Source organism: Eurosta solidaginis, chromosome 5, assembly GCF_040869045.1.
Source record: "Eurosta solidaginis isolate ZX-2024a chromosome 5, ASM4086904v1, whole genome shotgun sequence".
NCBI lineage: Eukaryota > Metazoa > Arthropoda > Insecta > Diptera > Tephritidae > Eurosta > Eurosta solidaginis.
The window spans coordinates 112,009,172-112,037,123 of NC_090323.1; the positions used below are offsets into that span (position 1 = coordinate 112,009,172).

The 27,952-nt window shown below is 38.7% G+C and overlaps 1 protein-coding gene and 1 pseudogene across 1 annotated transcript in view; both read right to left on the reverse strand.

Moving 5' to 3' along the window:
- Positions 1-27,952, reverse strand: part of Pxn (Peroxidasin) — a 1,464,583-nt gene that overhangs the window by 306,455 nt on the left and 1,130,176 nt on the right. The window lies entirely within an intron of this gene.
- On the reverse strand, positions 1,412-7,720 carry LOC137252815 (uncharacterized; annotated as a pseudogene).

The following is a 27,952-nucleotide window of genomic DNA, read 5'->3' on the forward strand; positions in this document are numbered from 1 at the left end:
AAAGGAGCCGGAAGGACCTAAATTACAAAGGAAATGCTTGAGGGATGTCAGCAATCCTCTTGATGTGAACGAAACAATGCAAGTACATACATAAATATATGTATAAGTAATCCATTCCTCAAAACTTTTCTAAATGCAGTTTTATAAAAAATTATCGGCTAAATAAGGCGGCCTTGACGCATGTCCTAGGTGCTCTGGAGAGATTTTCCAGTTCATCAAGGTCGTCATCTATATCTCTTCTACATCGCTTGTCTTCGGTTTTACGTTTTTTTGCCGAGGGAGGCTACCAGCATGGGGTAGGTAAGGACTTCGATATTCCAATGGCTCAATCCACATTTAGTTATGTCTTGAAAGAGATATTGGTATCCCTGCAAACTCATCTTTGTCCTGAGTGGGTGAATCTAGACTTAAATAGCAAAGAAAAAAGGCAAGCCAAAATCGACTTTTATCGGATGTCATTTTGTGCGTATATTGGACACACATTAAAATCGTTGCTCCAGCTGACGAAAAATTTTTATATTATAATCGGAAAGGATACTTCAGCATCAACGCAATGATTGTAAGATATATGGGAGATTTATGTACACTTAAAATGTATTTATTAATTTGCAGATATGCGATAATAATATGAAAATCCGATACGTAAATGCACAGTACCATGGAAGTAATCGTGACTCCCACATATGGAATGTCAGCGGTGCGAGGTCATTTTTTGAAGAGAAGTACCTGGATGGTGAACGAAATCCATGGAGTTTGGGTAATAGTTGCACATATCGTCCGTATAATAATAACAGTATCGTGCAATTTCTAAAAACTCCAAACTTATTAAATTAAAATTTGTCTTACTTTTTCACAGGTGATACAGGATATGCCCTAGAACCATGGCTAATGACATCTTTTCGGACACCTCCCACTGGAAGCCCCGAGGCAAATTACAACAAGATACATGCAAAGGGAAGACATTTTGTTGAACGGACGATCGGCGTCTTTAAAAATCGCTTTAGATGCCTCCTAGGAGCTCGTAAGCTTCACTACGAGCCTATGAAAGCATCTCAAATCGTCAACGTAGCTGCAGCCTTTCATAACATATGTATCCATTATCGCGTGCCTGATATTTCAGTAAACGTTTTAAAAATAGAAGAATCGTCATATTTAAGTGAAAGTAATGAAATCTCTTCCTCATCTTACAATAATGTAGCTTCGCAGATACGTTTAAATATTTGTGGAACACTTACGCGTTCATAAAATTTAAAATAAATGTTAAAACTAAATATTTTTAAATTGTATACATAGCACATTTTATTTAACTTAAATATATATATATATATATATATATATATATATATATATATATATGTATTAGCATCTTTTATTTATTATTATTTCTTTGCAGTGCTAAAAACCTTTTTTCCTATACCTTGAGCATTTGTTGCTTAATTGCGCTTTTTGCAGCAGCTAAATTTTCCGTAGCTATATGATGTCTACTCATTTCGTCCACTTCTGTTTTTTTTTAATACCTTTTGCTTTTCGAATGCTCTGCATAACCGAAGCATGCCTGACGAAATGCTTTCTAATTTCTCCTCGACCTTCTCGTGGAACTTTTTCTGCAACGAAATTTGCTCCTTAAGCAAATCTTCGGTACGAGCTTCGGGTGGCCTCTGACCATCACGAGGACGCCTCGGCGTTGCTGGACTGCTGGTCACTTGCTGCGGCGATGAGTTATCCCCCGTCTCATTTAATCTACTTGCCACAGGAAGACTACGAGCCACAGGTAGGCCAGCATTTGCTGTCTTCGGTATACCTTGTGTGCTCGTCTCCAATGCAGTCAATGGTATCACCGCTTCCTCCAAATCGTTGAAATGATGCTTTCTATTTCGGCTGCCACCTGTGCAGATTGCTCCGTTTTGTTCTCCACCAATTTTCGCTTTATATATGCCTTCCAGTCCAGCCATACCTGCAAAAAAATGAGATATACAATATATTTACGAATTGTACACTTAAGCTACAATTAAAATATGCTACCTTCTTCCAGCTGGAAATGTCCTTGACAGGTGGTCCTATACTGTTCAGTTACTCTGCCACATTTTTCCAGAACTCAGACTCGATTCGTGTGGATCAGCCGCAGTGCATATGCCTATTTTTTTAACAAATATTACTCTATTTGTTTATAATTAATAGAAAACGTTTTTTGTAAATCCAAAAATCTCTCCAAATATCGATATTTACTTTCTTGCACAAGAACGCGCAATCTGCGGACCAATTATGTAAGTGCTCTAAGGCACAAACCTACATGAGCGTACGCGCTAGACGGTGAAAGATTAAAACATGGTTTCCAATTGTTGCCACTTACCTATAATAGTCTCTACCGAAATCCTAAAAAATTGTTCCAAAATAATTTGTAGCGTACAAAAAATCTTAAATAGAACTAATTTTTGATCGGCCCATTTTTTGTGGAAAATTTCACTTACACGCCTTTATTTACCAGATTCTTTGTTTTTTGTTTTAGTTGTTTTCAAAAAAAACATGAAATCACAAATAATGAGTTAACTTTTGTTGAAACTAACTAAATTTATTTATAACAATTAATGGCAGATTTGCCCGAAAATGATTTTGCATTTACATATTTAATCCTCATTTTAGATAAAATACGTCTTATACTGAAAAAAAAAAAAAAATAGTTACAAAAATATAACATTCAATTTTTTATATTGTCTTTTATGCTAATTTATTTTGTTTCTTATTTTATTTTATTATATATTCTTTTATTTCAACTTAGTTTATTGTTATTTAAATGCAACTTGACTGAATCGGAAAATTTCACGTTGTATATTAAACGAAAAAAAACGTTCCTTGGTTTAGTGAAAACGGCAACCAGCATCATGGCGGCCGTATTGCATAGGCAGTATATTACCCAGTATATTTATTATTAGGCCAACTTTGTTGGATTATATATCCATTAATCGGATACTTAGATCCCATAACCCGACGGCGGGCGGTAAAAATAAACGGGCGATGGCACGATGCGTTTGAGTGGGTAGTTTTAGATAAACTGGAAATTATCATTTTGAGAGTGGGCGCGGATGGTGGTTGCAGGCACAGCTGAGCTACACTGCTGGCGCTTGGCCGCACTGGCCGGGTATTGCCAGACGGAGGGGGCGGACTTAGTCCGAAAATTGGATCATGTCTTCAACATGCCTCAACCCTGTCCAAGGCCGCCCGTGCCTTGGCTACTAAGTAATTGTCGTATTTTGTCGTCTTTTTGCAGAGCCGATCGGCATTTCGGCAGCTGCTCGGGGGAGTCGCACAACCTGGTGGAGTGTGAAATTGCGAGACAGTTGAGGCAGTGCCGGTGGGTTTTTGCACACTGGTATCTCTCCTCAGGTTTCATCGCCAAGAATGCCCGGCACTGTCTCAACACATGTCGTTGGCCACAGAGGCGATACTTTGGTCCCTCGGTTGTTCTGCGGGTCCTGCAAAGACAAGAAAAGAAAAATATTCGTATTTGTAAGGCATGGGTGAGGGTAGCTTATATATCTTTTTCAGATTGCTAGGGGCATGAAAGCAGAGGGCACAAGAGGTAGGGTTAGCACTGCTAGGCAGTTGGTAGCACGCACAGTTTGGCAATATTCCGGGTTATTAGTCCGTTTTGGGTTTTGAGTTCCACAACTCGAACCATGGTTATCTGATCCAGGGTGTAAAGTGATTACCCGCCCCAAACGCCATTCGTTCGGGGGTAGTAAATCATCCTTTACCACGACTAAATCTCCAACTTCAATATTGCGTTGAGGGCATTTCCATTTGTACCGCTTGTGCAGCTCCTTGAGGTACTGGTCCTTCCATCGTGTGCTGAACTGTTGGTGAAGCACTTTTAGTTTCTGCCATTTATTGACCAGGGTGAGATGCCCGGCAGTTGGCTCCGGCAATGACAAGAGTGGCGCGCCACGTAGGAAATGCCCTGGGGTAAGGACTAGGGGATCCATTGGATCTTCGGACATAGGGGAGAGCGGTCGGGAGTTGAGGACCGCCTCTATGCGTACTAAGAGGGTAGTGAGCTCTTCGAAGGAAAACTTCTGGTTTCCTGCTACCTTCGTAAAGTGTATCTTGAAACCGTGAATTGCATACCTTTCGGCGACGTATGTAGCGACTTCCTTGAGGAATGTGGTGAATTCCCTTTGTTGTACGCGTTCTGCGCCGACGATCGTTTTTCCGTTGTCACAAAATATCTGATGGGGTAGGCCATGGCGGCCAGTGAATCGGGCAAAGGCTGCGTTGAAGGCATTCGTGGTGAGATCAGAGCACACTTCTAAATGAACAGCCTTTGCGGAAAAACAGACGAACACACAAACGTAAGATTTCACAGACGAAGCTCGGGGACGTTTTTACTAAAACTGGTCCAGCAAAGTAGACTCCTGTTGTATGGAAGGGTAGGGAATATGTTGACCTCTTGGGTGGCAAGGCTGCCATTATCTGCATTTTCATCTGCTGTTTTTAGATGGTGCAGGTTTTGCAGTGGAATATGAGCTTTTTGACCTTTTGCTACAAACGTGGAATGTATTACTGTTGCTGTACCATTCGGATCATCAGTTGTTTGTCGGCGTGCAGCAGGTTCGAATGGAGGAAGTCTAACAGAGGAAAACAACCATGCCAGTACGATGGCAGAATCGCACCGGAGAATAAGTTCGTGTTGGGGTATATTCAGCTCACTTCGCAGCTGTTTCACTAATTTGGAGAGTTCCAACCGTGGAAGACTCACGGTTTGAAGGGGTGCTACTTTGCTTTTAGCAGCTAGCAAATGGGATGAAAACCTATTTTCATGGGTTTGTACACGTAAATATATACAGGCACAAAGTGCTTTTCCCGAAGCATCTGAGAGTGCATGCAGCTGGATTAGTTTATCGGGGGAATACTGTACCCACCTAGGGATTTTAATTTCTCTGATGTGAGGTAAATTTTCGTAAATTGAGGTCCATTTTTGGAGAGCACCGGGCTTCACGTCTTCGTCCCAATCCGTTTCTTCCATCCAGAGCTGTTGCAGCAACATTTTTGCAAGAATATTATTGACGATAGCCATCCTGCGGGGTTAAACAGTTTCGCAACCGCTGATAAAATCTGCCTTTTCGCAGTCGTGTTTTCTGCTGATGGTGGATCATACGTATAGGTGAAGGTGTCGGTCAGCGCGTTCCACTGAATTCCAAGGGTTTTTGTGGAACTCGAATTGTGGAATTTAAGAAAGTCAACGTCTAGCAAATTAGGGTCGGGAACGGGTTTTAAAATTTCAGGATGATTTGCCGACATCTTTCTCAGAGGGAACCCTGCCGATTTTAAAGCTTCGATAACTTGAGTCATGGAGTTCAAAGTGAACTGTATATTATGACCGCCTGACAAAATTTCGTCGACATCCGTTTCATTCAATAAAATATTTTTTGCGAGTGGATATTCGTCCTGACAGTCGTGGGCGAGTTGGTGTAGGGTTCGAATTGCCAAATATGGCACGCAATTTCACCAAGGGTAACTGTTTTTAGTCGAAAATCTTCTATCGGCAGAGTTGGGTGTTTTCGAAAAACGATTCGATCAAAATCTTTATCTTCTTCATGGATGAGTATTTGGCGATACATTTTCTCAATATCGCCATTAAAAACAAACTTATAAAGTCGCATTTAAGTATGACGAGCATTAATTCATTTTGTAGAATGTGACATTTTTGATGCGTTGAAGACGACTCGCACTTTTGTGGTTTTACTGTCGGGTTTTACGACAGCATGATGGGGTAGATAAAATGATGGATATTTACCATCTCTAATTATCTCTTGTTGGGAGGCGGGTTCCATGTAAGCCAAGGCTAAATATTCATTAAGGACTTCAAAATATTTGTTTCTTAATTCAGGTTTTCTTTCGAGTGTTCGTTCGATGCTGATATACTGCTGTTGTGCTGCGGGTCGTGAATGACCGAGTGCCAGATTGGCTGGAAATTCCAATTTGAACGGTAGTTTGACTCTGTAGCGTCCATCTTCTTCGCGAATTGTGGTTGCCGGTAGAGTGCTTCGCAGTATTCATCATCTGCAGATCGTTGTTGGGTTTGGTGAACTTCTTCCTGTTCCCAAAATTTTCTCAAAAGTTGATTGAGGGGGTCATCGGTGCATTGCGTAACATGAGTGCTGAAAGTTGATACTTTTTCAGCTACAGAGCCGCTTAATATTCATTCGAATATGGTGCTTTGGGCAAGTAATGTTCCACTCACATTCCGTTGGAGCCCTTCGGTGAGGATTTGCGGGGTGATATCGTTGCCGATTACCACATCGATTTTTGAAGGTATCGAATACTGTAGATCGGCTAACGGTAATCGGGACAGTACTTCGAGATCGATGCTTGAAACTCTGACTGTGGGCAAGAACTTAGTAACTTTCGGAAAAATTATTGCTTGTGCGTCTATCATTTGGGTTAAGTCTGCTGAACAGAATGTTATCTGGCAGATTTTATCGGCATTTTTCACAACGGCTCCGCCCATTCCAGATATCTGGTGGAGAGACTCTTTTGTGGGTAGACCAAGAAGCTTTTGTATACGGGATGATACAAAAGTTTTTTGTGAACCTTGGTCTATTAGGGCACGAATTTTATGAAATTCGCCAGCAAAGTATACTGATACTACTGCTGTTGGTAGTAGGCTTGTTCCATGATTACTCGAAAAGAGGGTAGAAACCAGGTTTTTGTCCTGAGAATGTTGGGAGGAGGTGGCTCTTGCGGCGGCTGTCGATGTTGTGGGTCGCTCTTCGTCCATTCTCCTAGGGGTGCCGGCTTGGGAATTTTGAGCTCTGGGGTTTGGCTGTGATTGTTGGGGTTTGGGCTGCAAATGTAGTAGTGAATGATAACGCTTTTGGCAATAAACGCACGTGAAACTACTTTTACATTCGTTCTTGGGGTGTGACGTTGATAAACAGTTTTCTCAATAACTATTTTCTCTCACAAATTTGATTCGGTCTGATACCGATAAATTTCTAAACATGACGCAACATTTGACTGTATGGTATTGATTACATAACCTACACGAAGCCGTTTTATTGAACCCCTTGTGATATGCATGTTAGATTGGGTCGAGTTTTGATTCACCGTTCGTGGTGTAAAACTCGAAAATTGGGGTCTCGCGTTGGTCTATAGGTACTTATTCTTTCTACTATCTCGTATCTGCTGGTGAGGAATTTATTCATATCCCCCCAAAGGGGGAGCTCCTTCCGGGAGCTGAGGGATGTTCCCATAGTGAAAGGCTTTCACTTGGCAGCTTTGATGAGCACAGATAAACGAAGATTGGGTCCCAGTCCGTTATCGGCAGCGTCTTCAGCTGGTTGTCGACGCGTATCCTTCTGTTTTCGTACCTAGATCTGAGCGCTTCCCATACAATCTCGAAATTATCATCGTTCAGTGGGTATTGTTTTACAATAAGTCCAGCTTGTCCTTTTGTTTTCAGGAGTAGGTGGTATAATTTTCGAGCGGGTGATAATTTAGGGTGGTTTTTATAGACTGCCGTGAACATATCTCTGAAGGATGACCAGTCTTCGTATCCACCATTGAAGACTTCCGTGTCACATTCTGGTACTTTCAAATAACAACCATTTGAGTTTGAGGCATTTATTGGGTGAGCGGGTATTTGTTGTTGGTTGGTGCTAGCAGTGTTGAAAGTTTGTAAGGCTTCCATAATTTCAGATTTGCATGTTTGATTGGTTTCCATGTATTTAGCGAATTTTCGCTCAACCGAGCCGCTAACATCTGTGTAATTATCTGAGAAACTTACTCCTCGATGGCACTCTAGAACCTTTGCCCATATTTTATCTAGGTCTTCTAATTTGACCTTAGGCATACACTCTGGTAAATCGGTAGCTTGGGAGGGTGACCATCTTGAGCAGTAAACCTCTAATTGGTTACCGTCATATATGAATTCCTGCAGGCATTGGTCTGCAGTGGTAAATTTGTGGGTTTCGTCCGACGATTTCGGTATTATAAATTAATTTGGTTTATTAAAAAGTCAGCTTTTATTAAGCTGTGAAAGTAGAAAAAATTTCGTAAAAAGGGCAAAAAAAAATTTTTTTCAAACCAGCCTAATGCACGCTTGGTTTTTAATGCGGGCTTGTCTCAGCGCTTCTGAGTACAAGTGATGTGAGTATATAAATGGGTGGGTGTTCACTAGGGTGTTTTTTTTTTGAGACCCGACTAATGTATGCTGGGTTTTTTGTTATATGTACTTGTCTCACCGCTTCTGAGTGCAAGTAATGTGGGTATATACGTGTATATTAGGCCGGACCGGTTTGTGGGGAGGCAAAAAAATCACCCATTGCTCTGTGAAAATCATATTCTAGGGACCAAAATAAGAAACTTTGCCGAAGGAACCATACCGCTAAAACGAATTCTGATGTCCCCAATTTGGGTCGAACTTTTAGCTAGGGGCAAATTTTGAAAAATCCCACTTTGACCCATTTAGAGTGCTCCAATCGAGTCCAAATGTAAGACCGACCCCCACTAACTTTGGAGGCCCGACCCACCGATGCCAGTGGCACATCCCCTGGAACCCTCCTGGGGGTTCACCATACAAAAATTTCAAAAAATCGCCGGTTTTGCACTTTACATGAAAAAATCAGCGAAATGCCTATGTTTTTTCTTTTTGGAGTTTATTTTTCTCTTTAGAAATTTATTTAGTCAGAACATATGTAAATGAAAAAATGAATTTAACTTAGTAATAGAAAAGAAATTAAAAAAAAAAATGATTAGAAATTAGCGTTTTTACAACCCTTTTAAAACCAAGGCATCACTGTGATGCATTTGCATGTCGTAAACATAGTTGTGTGGGTTTTTATTCAACCGTTTTAAAAAATGAATGTGACACAATTGCAGATCGTAAATTTGCTTGTGTTGTTTTTTTTAAGCCAACACAAGACACAGCAGGTATAATTGAAATTACCATTTCATTGTTATTACCTCGTCTCGTATACCATATATAACGCAACAGTTTTTGTGAATGCATTAAGTCGTTGTGAAGAACTCAAAGTGTGAAGTGCTAATTTCAGATAAAAAAATATTTCAAAAAAAATAATAAGTGAAGTGACCATTCCAAATCAAAAAGTTTACAATGAATCCACCATCCTCTACACCGCAAGATGAAGCAACCACATCAACAACTATCGAAAACCCAATGAGTCATATACCCAAGCATGATGTTACTGTTTTTGGTGTGTCTACTGATTTAACTGATCTTAATTTACCAACCCATCTGGATATCTTGAGATATTATTTTTACTTAAGCGAATGTGCTAAAACAGAACAAAAAAAGTGTTCCCATAAATCATTCACTATTCAATTACAAGATAAGTTGATTGGAATTCGGGGTAAACTTGGTATGGAAATAATGCTGAAAAAAGTGTATTTAATTAATTGAATAAATTGCTTGACAAGTATCAAGAGCAAATCAAGGGAAGAAACAACACCCAACAATTTACAGAGTATGTAAAATCTCTGGAAACAATTTTTTACATTGGAACATGTAAATGCGATTTGAAGGCAGCTCCATGTGCATGCGGCTGGGTTCCCGAACGCCTCAAAGAGTTCATGCACGATCAACATAATCAGAGAAGACTAACAATGGATGCATTTATGATGGAAAATGAAGAGCAAGGAGCAACGTCTATGTCATCAATGCCAGCATACCAAGATCCCGATGATTCAACATACGCACCGCCACCGGTTCAAGAAGATATGGATAGAAGCACAAGTTCACAATACACAGACAGATACGGTTGTTTTAACTTTGCCTTGGTATGTAACAGATTTGGTGTGCCTGACAGAGTAGCATCAGCATTGGGAACCGCTCTTTTGCAAGATTTTAAAATTAAAGATACGCATGGGAAACCTCTCATCATGGATAAATCGAAAGTTCGCAAAGCAAAAGAGAAATGCAGACAAGAACTGCTTCGCAAACGGTTAGATGATACCAATTTGTTAGCGTTTTCATTCGATGGCAGAAAAGATGATACTTTAACGATAGATAAAATTTATGAGAAGTATCATACTAGGAAGGTAAAAGAACCTCATCTTGTTATTTTGAGAGAACCCAATTCTGAATTGATTGGTTACGTAAGACTGGAACATGAAACCGCTGAATACAAAACAACCAAATTAAATGGTTTTTTCAATGATAAAATATATCACTGGATGCATTAATTGGAATATGCACGGACGGTGAGCCAACAAACACTGGCCCACACGGTGGAATTATACGACGATTCGAATTGCTGTTGAAAAGACCATTGCATTGGTTCGTTTGCCTTCTACACTTCAACGAACTTCCGTTTCGGCATTTGTTTGAAGCTTTGGATAAATCAACCAGCACTGGACCAAGATCGGCAACCGGAAAACTGAGCCGTCAAATCGAAACTTGTGAAACTCTTCCGGTAAGTTATTGCTATCACTCATTTATTATAATTGTCAACCATTTTTAATTATTTTATTATTATATGTTTTCGGATGGTGGACGGCTTCCAGAAAATTCAGTTGCAAAATATGCCCCCTGCTCCAGAAAAAATTGAATTTTCCACCGATTCGAAGTACTTATACGACATGGCCCATGCAATTTCTAGCGGCGTGGTTCCGGTGGATCTGGCTAACATCAAACCAGGGAAAATTGTACATTCTCGGTGGCTCACCAAGGCCGCTAGATTATTGCGATTATATGTGAGAACGGAAAATCCTAATGCAAATTTAAGAATTCTCGTTGAATTTATAATTAAATGTTATGTGCCAATGTACTTCAATATCAAGTATTACAGCTCTGTCGTGTAGGCAGTGCATTATTTTTCAAGTTCATTGGTTGGTCACGATTTCTAGAACCTCGTTTACGCAAAATTGTCAATCAAGTAATTAAAGATAATTCATATTATGCGCATTCGGAAAATATCTTGTTATCAATGTTGTTTGATGATAGCAAAGAAAAGCGCGACTGTACCATCAAGAAAATTCTACGCTATCGAACAGATGTTGACGAGCCAATGGAACTTAGAGTTTATAAAAAACCAGATATAAACTTTAATTGCACAAGTTATACGGAAATGATCAATTTGAATGATATAAATATCGTATTTGAACCACCATTCACGCGAAGCATTCCGTACGATACATTGAAAGAATATTTAAATCAAGATGATCCACCGTTTAATGATCCAAAAATTCCATCACACATACAAGGAACGGAACGGCATGTTCAATTGCTAGCTAGGTTTTCCAAACGGGTTATACCGGAAAATGTAGAGGCTGTTATAGCGACGACATTAGAGAGCCGTGCGAAATTGCCCAGACTTGAAAGTAAAAAAGACTTCAAACAGTAATTTTTTTTAGTTTCTTTTCTATAACTCACTTAAATTAATTTTTTCATTTACATATGTTCTAACTAAATAAATTTCTTAAGAGAGCAAATAGATATTATTATAAATAAATAATAAATATTATTATAAATAAATAAATAAAAATAAAGAAAAAACATAGCCATTTAGCTGATTTTTTCATGTAAAGTGCAAAATCGGCGATATTTTGAAATGTTTGTATGGTGAACCCCCAGAGGGGTTCCAGGGGGTGTGCCACTGGCATCGGTGGGTCGGGCCTCCAAAGTTAGTGGGGTCGGTCATACATTTGGACTCGATTGGAGCACTCTAAATGGGTCAAAGTGGGATTTTTCAAATTTTGCCCCTACCCAAAAGTTTGACCCAAATTGGGGGCATCAGAATTCGTTTTAGAGGTATGGTTCCTTCGGCAAAGTTTCTTATTTTGATCCCTAGAATACGATTTTCACAGTGCAATGAGCGATTTTTAAATCGACCCGCCCTAGTGTATATATATATATATATATATATATATATATTCCCTTCGTTCCTTCTCTTTTTTGCATTTCAGATTTTGTGTTGTATTTGTATGGAAATTTTTTTTTTTTGATTTATCAATTTATAAATTTATTTTTTTTTTCTCAACACCTTAATAGTTTATTTGGTGCACATATATGTATGTACCTATTTTTTGTTATAATTTTCATTGTTTCACTCTTTTTGTATATTTATATTTAAGCACTTAGTTTTATACTTAAATTTAAGCACTTTGTTTTTTTTTTGTGACGGTGTCCGTACCGGTCCGCGTTTTTATTTCTTTTTATGTAAAATTCGCTATTTTTCGGTTTTTGCTTTTGGTCGCTGGCCTTTTCGACACAAAGGGGCCATGTATAATTTTGTACTTGCACTATGCACTTTATATAAAATGGATTTGGTTGTGTGTGTAATTATATAGATTGTTAGCTCACAATTAAAACTTTAAATTAAAAGAATTAAAAAACCAAATTATAATATCAAATAAAAATAAAATAAGAAATAATTTAATGTATTCAAATAAAATTTAAAGTGCGCGACGACGGGTGGGCGATAATTACGACGAACAATTGCGATTCGGGCGATGCGTGTAGCTAGGCAGTTTGAGAGCAACTGAAAATTATCATTTTGAGAGTGAGCGCGGATGGTGGTTGCAGGCACAGCTGAGCTGCACTTCTGGCGCTTGGCCGCACTGGCCGGGTATTGCCAAACGGAGGGGGGCGAACTTAGTCCGAAAATTGGATCATGTCTTCAACAATACATGAAATGGAGTGTTTATAAATTTAATACACAGATCTCAATGGGAATCTCAACATTCAATATCCGAACATTAGAATCTTCATATTTCCACAATGATAACATTGAAACCCAGAAAAAAGTCTAAGTGCACTTATTGCTTTTTTATATGGAACTGTTTATTCACTTCACTTTAAACTTTATTTTTTTTTGCATTCATTAAAATTTTTTTTAGTAAACTATACCTTTGTATATGCCTACGGGCCAAAACATAAATATTTGCGGCAGCCCTAGGAACATAAATGTTTTCGGCAGCCTTAGTATGCATTCTGTTAATCTTATGTTAACAGCAACTGTTTGACTACTTTTGTCAAACAGTTAACTACAATAATTGTTCGATCTTACCATTTCGCGAGTTAGAGGATTTTATGCAAAAGAAGGCTCTTTCACTTCTTTTGCGATCACAGAAAGGATAAGCAGCAAACTCCAGCCACCACGATTCACGTAAGTAACAATAAAATTATATACTTATTAATATACACATATGCATATATGTACATATACACGCAAACACATTACAATATCATATTGTAATTAATTAAACAATTTTGCACATTTAATTAATTAAATAAATAATATTATAACGTGAAAGCTAATACCACATTTTTTATTTTTTTTTATTTATCTCGTCGGACGAGCCCAAGGTCTCCTGCTCCCTCGAACATGGGCCTTCAGCGCCGTTAAATGAGAACCAAATTTATTTCCAGCGACCAAATTTCCATATAAAATGTTTGCGAGGATAATTTCACTCAACTTTATTTTGGTGATCAAGCAAGGAAAAAATAATAATTATTGGTGATCCAGCGTTGGAAAATTTTACAATTGTTGGCAATCCAGCGAACTTTATTGGGGCAGCCATCCACATACATACATACATCAGCAAATCTGCGATTTTTAAATAAAAGGTACTTGTGAAAAAATTTCAGTGCACTTTTTAAAAAATATATTGGTTACTTTTCTTGTAAAGAATAAAGTGAATCAAATTAAAAGAATTATTTAAAAGTGTTTTAAAGTGGTTTTGGAAATTAATTGAAGTTAAGGGTGGTTTTTGTTTGTGACCCACGCACATATGTACTTACATTCTTTTTCTTGATTTCATAAATAGTGCACGCAAAGGCCAAAAAGAGTGTTAAAATAATTTTTTTTGTGATTTCGGTAAATTTTTTGTTAATTAGTCACAAATATTTTTACATTAAATTAATTTGCTTTAAAGTTTCAGGAGACAGGCATATGAGTCGGAAGGCTTTATTACTACCGACCAAGAGCGCAGCTGAAGGTTTCTGACTTCATTTGCGCTTAGAGTATATTCGTCTGGAGGTTTTGACTCCATTCGACTGCAGAGGTTGGCCGAGGGTTTCTACCTCAGTCACCTCTTATAAAGCTATGGAAAAGGCTAGAGAATAGGAGTATCACACTTTTCCCTTTAACCTCACTTTTTAACACTTGGCCTGTGCACATACATATATAAAAACCTTAACAATTGTTCATTTCACGAAATCACTTAAATTATTATAGTTTTAAAAGTCACTTCAATTATTTTACAAAATCACTGCGATTGTTTTTAATTATTCAAATTTTGCTCGCTTGCGAGCAATACACCACTTTGATTATTTACAATCATACATATAGATATGTACATATGTGCAATTAGGTACGAGCGGTCATCTGATTGCTGAAACATATGTTTTATAAAACAGGGTGTCTGGTTGTGTTAGTTATTGTTAAAATCAGTGCCACAAAAAATTATCTTGTACGACAAAGCCTTTTGATATCGAGTACTTCCCCGATATTCTGGTATGAAATATTCGACACATCCTAGGGCTGTACAAGGAAAAGTTTCCAAGTTAATATTTCGACCTCGTACAACAAAGTTCTTTGCTATCGGTTATTTCCCCCTACCTTGGTAAGGAATATCCGACCCAGCTTAGCGCTGTACAGGCAACATATAAATTGGTTACCATAACCACGAGTATCTTAGCACAGCATTACAAAGCTCTCACCCACCTACCCTTACACTGAGCCGAAACTGGTCTCAAAGGAACTACTTTACCAAAATATTAAAAAAATCAGTTTTTTGCGTTTCTTTGTTTAAAAACATATATTTTTCTGGCTGGAAATATTTTTTTGCGTGTTACATCTGTGGTGGCAATTAGTAAACCCGTTTTTCACAACATTTGCTTAATTTCATCTCATTATAAGCTTTTCATTTGTTTTTTTTTGTAACAAAATGGAAAACTTTACCAGACTTACTGATTCAGTATTAGATTTCGATAAAGATTTTAATGATATACTTACAAAAAATGATACAATCCATGCGCTGAAAATCCAGCAAGCCGATTTTAAGGCAATGTATGAAAAAGTGAAAGAAGCATTTGACGGATTGTTGGCAGATGAAACCATTGACCAAAAAGCGGTTTCATCAATTCGCAAAAAGCATAAAATGTTCTATGCAACTTATATTAGAACTATGTCAAAAATACATAGTTTATGCGAATCGCTTGAAGAGGAAGCGAAAAACAAGGGGAAAGACAATATCGTTCACAAGCATTATAATATCCGTCTGCCTCCTTGCGATACCATAACTTTCAAGGGCGATTATATTTCATGGCCAACTTTTCGTGATATGTTCACGGTCATTTATAAAAGCAATGAATCACTTTACGGAGTTCAAAAACTATATTACCTTACGCAAAAGACACAAGGTGAAGCAAGGGAAATTGTTGAAAAATGTCTGTTGACCAATGAAGGTTTTGACACTGCCTGGAAAAACCTTAGCGATAGGTATGAGAATAAGAAAATTCTTATTAATTCCCAATTAAAAATTCTTTTCAATTTAGATTCAATAGAGTCAGAGTGCGGGACTTCTGTTAAAAATTGCCGAGGGATATAAATAATTGTATATCCGCCCTTAAATGTCACAAAATTGACATTATTAACTGGGATGCAATTACCACCTACTTATGTTCAACAAAATTACCTGAACTAACACTATCGCTTTGGGAGCAGTCGGTCGAAAATAAGACGGACATATCTAAGTGGGGGGACATGGACAAGATCCTCACTAATAGATATCAGACTTTGGAAAGCGTTTCAGGTCTCCGAGGGGCCAAACCAAAGGTTCATAAATCGAATAGTACACATAAATCCTCCCCCGAACCTTCACAAAAGAAGCTTGGCGCACATCAATCTAGTGTTGCCAATAATGCGTGCAAGATGTGCAAATCAAAAGAGCACAAACTTCATAGATGCCCCAATTTCAAAAGGTTAGAGGTTAGCAAAAGGATTAGTTTTATTAAATCCAATGGCTGCTGCCTCAATTGCCTCTCTTCGGGACATTCGGTGTCGAGATGTACTAGCCCGTACAATTGCGGCACTTGCCACTCTCGACATCATTCTTAATTGCATTTACAGAATCAACGGTCGAAACCGTCTAACAAATCACAGAAACCTTAGGATAATATACAGTCCACTTCTACACAAGCCCAACAAACGCCCGACTCCACTAGCAGTAACAAACCATCTGCTAGCAATGTAGAATCCCATCATGCTAATACAACCAAAGGGATTTTATTAGGTACGGCGCGGGTTAACATAGATCACAATGGTACAAACTTTTCTGCCAGAGCACTTATAGATTCAGGATCAGAGTGTTCCTTCATTACGGAGAGGCTCAGACGCAGAATAAACCTGCCAACACGTAAAATGCATGCTCAAGTTTCGGGCAACAATTATACGGTTTCTGCGCAGGTAAAGGAAGCGTGCATGATCCAACTACGGTCACCTGTCGACCCACTGATTGCTATCGAGGCTATGGTTCTTGTTTTGCCACAAGTAACTGGAAACTTGCCAACATGCCAAATTTCGGCGTTGACACAACAAGCTTTTACAGATGTTATCTTGGCGGATAAGCGGTTCTTCATCAACGAGCAAGTTGATCTTGTTTTGGGTGAAGACGTTTACCCACAAATAATATTAGAGGGTATTAGGAAAAACGTGCTTAATACACTTTTAGCCCAAGAAACTGTGTTCGGGTGGGTTTTAACTGGTCAGGCGGACGTAGTAAAACCATCTAACCATCGGGCATCCTATTTCAATGAAGTTCCATTAGTTAAACAATTAGGAAGCTTTTGGGAACTGGATGATGTACCAAAAACAAAATTTCTTATGCAAGATGAGCAACAATGCGAAGAGCTATTCAAACGTACAACTGTGCGGAATGATCAGGGAAGATATATCGTTTCACTTCCTTTCCGATCAGATTTCCCAAATAACGTTAATTTAGGCCCTTCTTTAGGAAAAGCCGGTTCACAATTTTATTCAAACGAATCACGACTAGCAAAAAGGCCCGAGTTACAACAGGAATATAATAGGGTGGTCATGGAATATGAATCCATGGGCCACATGTCCAAATTACCTGGAATGCAGTCAGCTAATGCTACTGACAATTATTACTTGCCTCATCATGCGGTAATCAAAGAGGAAAGTACAACAACAAAGGTTAGGGTGGTTTTTAATGCCTCGTCTGAAACAGGAAATGGCAAAAGCCTTAACGACGTTCTCCTTCCAGGGCCGGTGCTTCAGTCTGATTTAACTATGTTGTTATTACGTTGGCGACTTTTTAAATACGTCTTCAACAGCGATATTGAGAAGATGTATCACCAGATTCTGGTCAATAGTGACCATACCAAATATCAGAGAATAGTTTTTCGTTCTAGTCCGAATGAACCTATCAGTCTTTATGAATTGAAGACTGTGACTTTCGGAATTAATTGTGCTCCTTACTTAGCAATTAGAACTTTATTACAGCTAGCTGATGACTCGGAACCCGTACACCAAATGTCATTCCATAGAATCGACAATTAAAGCGCGAGATCAAGTTAATACGGTTTTGAAATCAGGTGGTTTTCCATTACGAAAATGGACTTCGAATTTCAGTGAAATTTTAGTGTCTGGCACCAATTATTATAGTTGCTAAAATTTTGATGCAAAACATCTGGTCAGAAGGTACTAATTGGGATGAACCAGTTTCATCAGCCACGCAGGATCAATGGAACATTTTCGCGCAAAATCACATTGCAATCGATCAAATGAGGATTCCACGATGGGTACTATTTTCGCCAGAGGACAAAGTCGAGATTCATGGATTTTGCGATGCATCGGAGAAAGCATATGCTGCTGCTGTATATCTACGTGTGGAAAGGGAAGACGGGATACACGTCAACTTACTTTTAGCTAAAACCAGAGTTGCTCCAGTTAAAACTATTTCTCTACCGCGCTTGGAGCTTTGTGGGGCCGTTCTACTCGCAGAAATTATTGAATCGGTTATCAATAATCTTGATTTCGGCAACTTGAAATTGCATTTTTGGACCGATTCTACGATAGTTCTCGCATGGATACGCAAACCTCCATGCTCATGGTCTACCTTTGTGGCCCATCGCAGTACTAAAATCCTAGATAAAGTAGGAAATTCAAGTTGGTCTCATGTAGATTCCGCAACTAACCCAGCAGACTTAGCTAGTAGGGGTGTATTAGCACACGAGTTGCTTAACAATTCCTTGTGGTGGCTGGGTCCTTCTTGGCTTCAAGAAGGTAAAGAAAAATGGCCGCCACAAAATACAGACTATACTACTAATAGCGAGGAAAAAAGGGTCAAAGTACATACTGCAACCACAGGCAATGTTAGTGATATTCTTGAAAGATTTTCTAGCCTACCCAGAGCTTTGAGAGTGATTTCATATATTTTTAGGGTTTCTCAGAGAACAAATCCAAAAACAAAAGCCTCGTTTAAACCAACGTCTTGCTCAGTTGCAGCAGGCGAAATTAAATTAACGACTACTCGATTAATAATGATTGCACAGAGGCAACACTTTAGTTCGGAAATCAATAAACTCGAAGCAGGAGAAGTAATAGATTCAAAGAGTGAAATACTTTCTCTCAATCCATTTATTCACGAAGATAATCTTTTGCGGATAAAAGGGCGTAATGAGGCATCTGAAGATTTAGCTTTCAACGAACGTTGTCCAATTATTCTCCCGTATAATTGTATGTTATCACGTCTGATAGTTCAATTTATCCATGACATATCACTTCGTGGTGAAAACCGACTAATGTTGCGACTTATCAGAACGCAATATTGGATCCATAGAGTGAAAACAATGATAAAGTCTGTCATTCATAATTGTAAGACCTGCACGATCTATCGGAAACGATCGCAAAACCAACTTATGGGTGCATTGCCGAAGGAGCGAACTACCTTTTCGCGAGCACTTACCAATACAGGGGTTGACTTTCCAGGACCATTTGATATTAAAAGTTATCGCGGCCGTGGTTGTCGCATTTCAAAAGGTTACGTTTGTCTATTTGTTTGCTTTGCTACCAAAGCTATTCATTTAGAAGCCACAAATGACTTAAGTACCGCATCCTTTTTAGCAGCCTTTGACAGGTTCATTGCTAGACGAGGATGTCCAAAAAATATTTATTCAGACAACGGAACGAATTTTGTCGGAGCCTCAAAGGCTCTTAAAAAAGAACTTAAGGTCTTTATCGCTGACGCGCGTGATAGAAATTTATCAAAGTATTCACATCAATTACTTGAATGGCATTTCATACCGCCATCTGCGCCGCATATGGGCGGCCTCTGGGAAGCGGGCGTTAGAAGCTTTAAGGCACACTTCAAAAAGATTGCATTAGTGGGGAAATATACATTTGAGGAGTTTAACACGCTTCTATGTCGAATAGAGTCGTGTCTCAATTCCCGACCTTTGAGCCCTGTTTCTAACCAAATTTCTGACTTAGAACCTCTTACCCCGGGTCATTTCTTAGTAGGAGGACATCTATTAGCCCCACCAGAATTAGATACGAACGAGAATCCTGCTTCGATTGTTAATCGATGGCAGAAAATGAAAACTATACACCATAAATTTTTCCGAAGATGGAAATCCGAGTATTTAGCTGAACTACACAAATGGAATAAGTGGAAGCAACCTCAAACTGACATAAAGGTCAGAGCTCTTGTCGTCATCAAAGACGATAATTTGCCACCTAGCGAATGGAGAATGGGCAGAGTGATCAATTTATATCCCGGTTCCGATAACCGAGTTCGCGTCGTAGAGCTTATTACAGAATATGATCAGGTTATACGACTGTTAGTGAAGTTGGTACTACTACCAACAGATACCATTGAAAATGAGGAACCTACTTCAATGGAAACTAGATCTAGGAAAAACCCTAATCAGCAAAGTAGCTGTTAGGCAAATTTTAACAAAAAAAATTCTTTCCTTTTACTTAAAAATACCACCTCGACATTCGTTCGCATTTTCGTTGTTCAAAAAAATTTTTTTTTCTCATCGCATCTCGTTCATTTTACCCGAAAAATACAAATATTTTGTATTATTATAATGCTGTAATCCAAATTACCAATGGTATTGCAGTTGCCCATAAAAATAATTTTTTTCCATATAAAATTTTGCCGTTTGCGTATCTTTTGATTTATGTAAATTTTGCATTCCTTGAAATTTAATCGAACTTCACAAAAATACCGAAAAATTCAAAAAAGAAAAAAAAAAATTGAATTTTTTTTTTTTGGCAAAACACACTCCAACTCATATCAGCTTTCGGCGGATTATACACCTCCTTTAACGCACATCCAAAATAAAAACCCATCTGTGAAAAATATTATCACGTTCCTTCAAAAATTTTTGTTTTCTCTAGAAATTTTTTGTTCAAAGGCACCAACCCGCTCTAATGCTCATTCTGATTTTGCCAATTTATTTACACAGTTAAATAAGCATAACACGCGGCCTATTATTAAAATAACATTAAAATTCAGAAATTATCGCATTTCTGAACTTGGGCCATTGCACTTGGGTACATTTTCCAGCACCCTGTTTTTCTTGCATACAAATCTACCACTTACTATTTTAGTCCGTATAAAGGCAAATTTAATGAAAATTAAAGGGGGTAGGATACTAAATGCTTCAGATTAACAAAAATCGCTCCAAAATAAGCCAAGTGTTAATGCTGAAGATTTAATTTACTTATTTGCAGAATGGTCGTACGAAATCTTTTACTTTTCTTTTTGGATCGCATGTTCAATAAAGCAACATACATATGTATATATATGTTCGAGTCTAATAAGCTACAAAATTTTGGTTTCTGGGTAAAAATACATACTTGCCACCCAGAATAATCACTTTAGCCACAAGTCGCAGCCGCTATTATTAAAGCCGCTTAAACAACCTCAGTTTCTAATCGCGGTAATCGGTAGAATTATTGCTCGCTAGCATATATACATGACATTTTCCATTATACCATTGTTACCTCAACGGGGAAAAATGTCATTACAGCACAACATGAACCGTTTCTGCTATGCGTTTCTGCTATGCGCAAACGCATTGAGTTTGGAGGACAATACAGCCTCAAGTGCAAATTCTGCGGCCGATATCATCCGATTCGGCTTTGTCCAATCTTTCGGGCAAAAAAACCGGAAGATCGTTTACGTGCGGTGCTCATACACCGCTATTGCACAAATTGCCTGGCAGGCACTCATCGAACAGAGAGTTGCTCAAATGAGGGAAGATGTCGTCGATGCAACGACGACCACCACACTCTTCTCCATATTGACACCTCTGCCGACCCGCGAATAACAACGCACAAACCATCAAGGTATTCACGCCACGAAGACGACGACGATGACGACATCATTTCGTTAGAAGCATCAGTGGTCGAAGCTGAAAATAATGCTCCTGTAGAGTTGGAGGAAGGTGAAATATCTGTCTCGCAAGCGGGAACTAGTGCTTCCCGCAAAGACACCAACGACGAAAGGGAGTTAGATGCACTCCCAACCGCACGAAGCAGCGATATGACCGACCGCCAATTTAGACCGTTGTTGCATCACGAAAAAAGGCAACAAGAACGTCACGAGCGATTAAGCCGTACCGTCGACAACAAAATGCCCAAGCACATCGCCAAAAGCAAAACAAACCCCGGAGGAGAGTGGAACCCTACGCTTTCCAGCCTCTGGTTCGCAATAATTTTCGAACTGGTGTTCAAGAACCTGATGCGTTAATGTGCATACAGTATACCACCGCGATTACACCGACTGCAGTCGTAAAGGTCGAATCCGGAGGGCGATTACATTTAGTTCGTGCGCTGATTGATCCAAGCGCCAGTACCTCAATTATCGCGGACGGCCTTGTAAAAGATTTAAACCTATTAACGACGGCGACTAATATGCAAAAAGGTTGCTTTATCAAATTACGAAGCAACTACGGGCATGCGAGTACGGTAACAACGCATGCTATAGCACTGCGGAACTTTTTCAAGCGCTCACCGGATAACGAGGTTGATAGTGCAATCGTCAGAGCGTACTCCAACCTAAAGCTTGTCGACGCGCGGTTTTATAGTCCTGCCCCGTACCCTAGTACTAGGAACAGACGTGTTCCCTAAAATATACAGGTGCACAATCTCAGCAGACACTCTTGGTCCGCTACTAGCCCAAGACACCGTCTTTGGGTTCGTGCTATCTGGGGCCTGCTAAAACCACATACGTCATTATTTTTTTTCTTTCGCTTTTCAAACATTCAACTTTTGAATTTATATACATACATATATTAAGTGCTGAACTTATACTACATCAAATTTTATACATTTTATACGCTAACCAATTGAATTTCGTAATAAACAAGTGCATCTGAAATTTTTAATACACGTCCATACATTTCTTTCTTTTTTGAATTTCTTTCCAACAGTGTACCATTGGAAACTCGTAAACTTGGATCTTGGTGGCTGGCTGTTGTCCTGCTAGGAAATTGCTTATCGCAAGAGGGCCGGCATGTTTATGCCTACGGGCCAAAACATAAATGTTTGCGGCAGCCTTATTATGCATTCTGTTAATCTTATGTTAACAGCAACTGTTTGACTACTTTTGTCAAACAGTTAACTACAATAATCGTTCGATCTTACTGTTTCGCGAGTTAGAGGATTTTATGCAAAAGAAGGCTCTTTCACTTCTTTTGCGATCACAGAAAGGATAAGCAGCAAACTCCAGCCACCACGATTCACGTAAGTAACAATAAAATTATATACTTATTAATATACACATATGCATATACATATACACGCAAACACATTACAATATCATATTGTAATTAATTAAACAATTTTGCATATTTAATTAATTAAATAAATAATATTATAACGTGACAGCTAATACCACATTTTTTATTTTTCTTTTATTTATCTCGTCGGACGAGCCCAAGGTCTCCTGCTCCCTCGAACAACCTTTTTTCTCATTACATAATTTTTTTTTATATTGTTGTTTTATTTTTTATGAAGGTATCCTCTATTCTACTCGAAAGTTTCGCTTTGTGTTACACTTACATATTACATATGTATTTATACAAAATTAAACTCAGTAAAGCGCCAATTGCATACCTAACGGGTGGCGTGAAATGGGCTAAATTCCTTTAGCACATTTCTTCGTTTTTAACTAAAAGTTCGTGTTTTTTGAATTATGACACTATTAAAGTAAATGGGCGATATATGTATATGGGTGATATAGGCTTACTGGGGAACCCAGCACCCAATACTAACTTCGGTAGTGTGGAAAAACCTACTTTTCAGTTCAATTTCAAGTAATGTCCCTATAATTCTATGTCAATTTCATTTGGTTTTACATAATTTTTATATTTTTGTTTAAGGAGCTCCATATCAAAACCAATTTAAGAAAATACAATCAAAAAGTACAACGTCTTAAATCAAATTCAAAATTTTAATGAAAAATTGAAGTAAGTTAGACCAGTTTGCTATTATATGACAACACTTGATGCATAGACTGAGTTGAAAAAAATACAAATTGGTCGAATTTCGACCACAGGCGATACTAGTTTTATTTATTATAACAACATGATGCCAAATGCAACATCTTATTGACGTAGGGCCTTCTGCATATTCATGATAGCCCAACTCGCCTAAAAGTCCACGAAGGAACACCGTCTCTTTGGCATCTTGACATAACGCACTATATTCGGCCTCCATTGAACTTAAGGCAACCGCAGACTGTCTGCGAGACTCCCAGGATACAGCGCTGCCTACCATTAGGAAGGAAGGATTTCCTATCGCCACTGTGGCAACCCCAGTCTGCATCTGTGAAACATACAAAATTTTTACAATTAGCGGAAAAAGTTAATTTACCGGCAGGATTTTTATTTAGGGTCTCAGCACGTATTGAGTAGCTTGCATATGCTCTTTATGTGGATGCGAATTTTATTACGACAGTTTGGAAACTATATGCGAAATATCTGGACGATGACAGCCAGATACGTCTGCCCACCAACCAAGCTTTGATAGGTTTTTATTTCTAACACGTTGCATTGTTTGTCGCACTTTCGCAAAACCGTACCAGGCGCCCTTGGGGTAACTGCTGGCTTGCAGTCAGCCATGCCCCATTCCTGAAGTAGTTGCTCGACGTATCTCTTTTGATGTATAGTTATGTCACTACGATCACCATCTCTTTCAATTTCCATCCCAAGATAAAAAGATATTGGAACACGATCGACCGCTCCGATGTGCTTATTTAATGATTTGATAACTGCCTGCATTTTTTTGTGTACTCGAACTCGCTATTATCATATCGTCGACATATAGACCGATTATATTAATATTGTTTTTATCGCAACGAATATTAACGGATGGGTTAGACCTACATCTCAAGAACCCCATTTTCGACAATATATCTGTGACTTTCCTGTTCCACTCACGACCAGCTTGTTTCAGACCGTACAAAGCCTTTCTGAGCCTGCACACTTTATTCGGATGATTTGCATCTTTGAACGTTGGTGGTTGATACATGTAAACCGCTTATTCCAAATCCCCATTTAAGTATGCTGCAACAGTGTCCACATGATTCACAAACAATTTGTGTTTTTCCGCTAACGCCAACAGTAAACGAATCGTTGAATGACGTACCATTGGAGCAAATGTTTCATTATAGTCAACATTGTACTTTTGTGAACACCCCAATGCAACTAATATTGCCTTGTATTTTTCAACCGTACCATCGGGCTTCCGTTTTATAGTAAATACCCATTTACAATCAATGCTATTTTTATTGACCGGTTTGTCTACCAATTCCCAAGTGCTATTACGAATTAACGAGTCATATTCCAGCTTCATGGCTTCCTTCCATTTCTCCGCCTCTGACGAGTTTAATGCTCCTTTCACCGTTCTAGCATCGTCAACAACACTACTCAACTTATCGGTATCAGCCTCCATGCAGTAAACCTTTCTTTCAGCATGGAGGCTGATACCGATTTGTTGAGTAGTGTTGTTGACGATGCTTCCTACACTCCCAGTTCGAATGAATTTTGGCCTACCTCGTCTTCGCTTATTGTTAGCCATTGCTACCTCTTTGTAATCCGCCTCGATATCTTCCTCTTCTTCTACTTCTTTTTCCTCATCTACTCGTTTTTCTTCTTCATCGTCGCATTCCCCATCTTTTTCAACCGTATCGTCACTCATTACGTGTTTATTTTGGCTTAAAATTGCTTCTTCGCTGATAAAAAAGTGTTCTTACCGATTTTCCTGATATCTTGTATTTGTCTCAAAAGACCTCTAAAAATATAACATCGCGTGCAATTGTTACTCGATTTGTTTGCAAATTAATTAATCGAAACCCCTTTATTTATTTATTTATTATTTAAAGTCGACGACAAACTATGGTCGACTACATAATATAAAAGATATATAAATATACAACTCAAAAGATAAAATTTAAGATATATCGAGCTTTCAACAATGTTATATTACAAACAAAGAAATATTAATGAACATTACTATTTAATTTCAGAATATAATAATAATAAGAAATATGAGCAGAAATAAGATCTTATGCCGAAATCTTATACTGGCGGAATGCATCAGATTCCGCTCAGCATGATTTCGGAATGCAGTGGATTCCAATCTCCCTGTTTGAATGCAACAAGATTCCAATCAGCATGTCATGGGAATCCGGCAGTGCTAAGAGTAGTGTAATGAGGATACGCCATCACAAGGCATAAAAAAGTAACATGACCTGTGTTGCTGGAATGCACCGGATTCCGATCAGCTCGATGCCTGACCCATAAGATTATACTGCCGGAATGCATACGATTCCGGTCAGTGACTCATGAAAAAACATGTTTTTTACGTTGTTGGAATGCACCAGATTCCAATCAACACAGTACTGTCTTGTTCCTTCTTAATGATACATGTTGATAAATGTTCCTCCATCCTTAAGCGAGATAGTTCCTGTTTTTTATCGAAGGAATAAAATGCCGGCAAATTAAATTAGCTTGTATCTCTTAAATTAGATAGGCAAGTATTGCATTACGTATAGTGGCAAAAGTACATTCAAGACTGATGCAGCTATACAAACCATTGTAGTGCGCGCACCAGATAAGAAGAGGATTATTTTTAGCAAAGTTTCGTCGACAAAGGGGTAAATAGAAAGGAACGTAGTGTCTGGATACTCTAGGGGGAACCGCAAAAAACAAGCGGCTGAGGAGGTCCGCGGAATCAATTTCTCCAATAATGAGCTTATGGATGAACAATACCCCCAGTAATATTCTCCGATTTTCCAGAGTGGGTAAGTTAATAAGAAGAAGTCTACTTCTGTATGGAGGAAGGTGGAGACTTGAGTCCCAAATAATGCCGCGCAATGCAAATATCAAAAATTGCTTTTGAACTGACTCAAGACGCTTTATATGCTTTTGAGAAACAGGGGACCAAACGCATGAGCAATACTCGAGTATTGGACGAACCAGCGATGTGTAAAGAACCTTAGTGAGGTACGGATCATCGAACTCTTTAGCCCATCTTTTAACAAATCCATGTAAACCCAACGCTTTGTTGGCTTTAGATGAAATATGCATGTTAAAATTCAATTTCGGATCAAAAAGGACACCTAGATCATTTGCAATAGATATACGCTCCAAAGGCGTACCATCTATTACATAAGATTTCAATGCTGGCTTCACTCGGTGAAATGTCATATGCTTACATTTAGAGCAATTTAAAGCTAGTAAATTTGTTGTGCACCAGCATTGGAACGAGTCCAAGTCGGCCTGAAGAAGATCCAAGGAACTCAAATCGGTAGGACAGTAAGTGTAGCAAAGTTTTACATCATCCGCATACATTATAGTATGGGAATATAATATTGTCTGTGGCAAGTCATTAATGAAAAGGGCAAAGAGCAAAGGGCCTAGATGACTTCCCTGGGGTACGCCGGAGGAAACTCCGAACGATTCCGACAGATTGCACTTGAACAGGACTTTTTGGGTCCGGTTAGAAAGATAGCTTTTCAGCCACATTAATAGGTGAAACGGAAAGCCCAGTAAATCAAGCTTATGAATAAGCAACTCGTGGTTGACGGTATCAAATGCTTTGCTGAAGTCCGTGTAGATGACATCCGTTTGCTTGTTCGCTAAAAATCCTTCCATAACTATAGAGGTGAATACAAGCAAATTTGTAGTGGTAGACCTTTGACGAATAAAACCGTGTTGACATGGAGATAAAAGACTAGAACACTGATATTGCAGTTGATTGGTGACAATCTGTTCAAAGACTTTAGGAATGACTGAAAGTTTAGCAATACCCCTGTAGTTTTCAACTTTTGACCTACTACCTTTTTTATGCAGGGGTATAATAAAAGACTGTTTCCAAAGTGCCGGGAATGACGCAGATCCCCGAGATAGCTCAAATAATTTTAAAATAGGCTCATACATGTTTTCGGCGCAGTACCTGAGCACGCAACTAGGAACACCGTCCGGTCCCGGAGAAAAGGTGGGCTTCAAAGATTGAAGACTCTGAAGAACAATATTACCATCAATAGCAGGATTCCTACGGTAATTCGAGCTATCTAAGCGATAGGGATATTGACCAGAATGAAAACCACTGGATGAATACGTGGACTTAAAGAACTCAGAAAATAGTTCAGCAACGTCGTCATCAGTGCAAGCTTTTTTACCTCCAAAGTTTAATGAGGAAGGATACCCAGAAGTTTTCCGCTTTGAATTTACGAAACTGTAAAACGTTTGTGGATTTCTAAAAAATTGGGCTTTACAACAACTCAAGTAATTTTTATAACAAAGTTTTTTAGTTTAATTCCCTTTGGCAAAAATTTATTTCCGCGCGGCTTCGGACCCTTTTGCAATTCCACTGCATCGCAACCAAAAGTTCGAAAATGTGACAGCTTGGCTTTCATCCATTCCACCATTCATAAGGCGTTACAGATT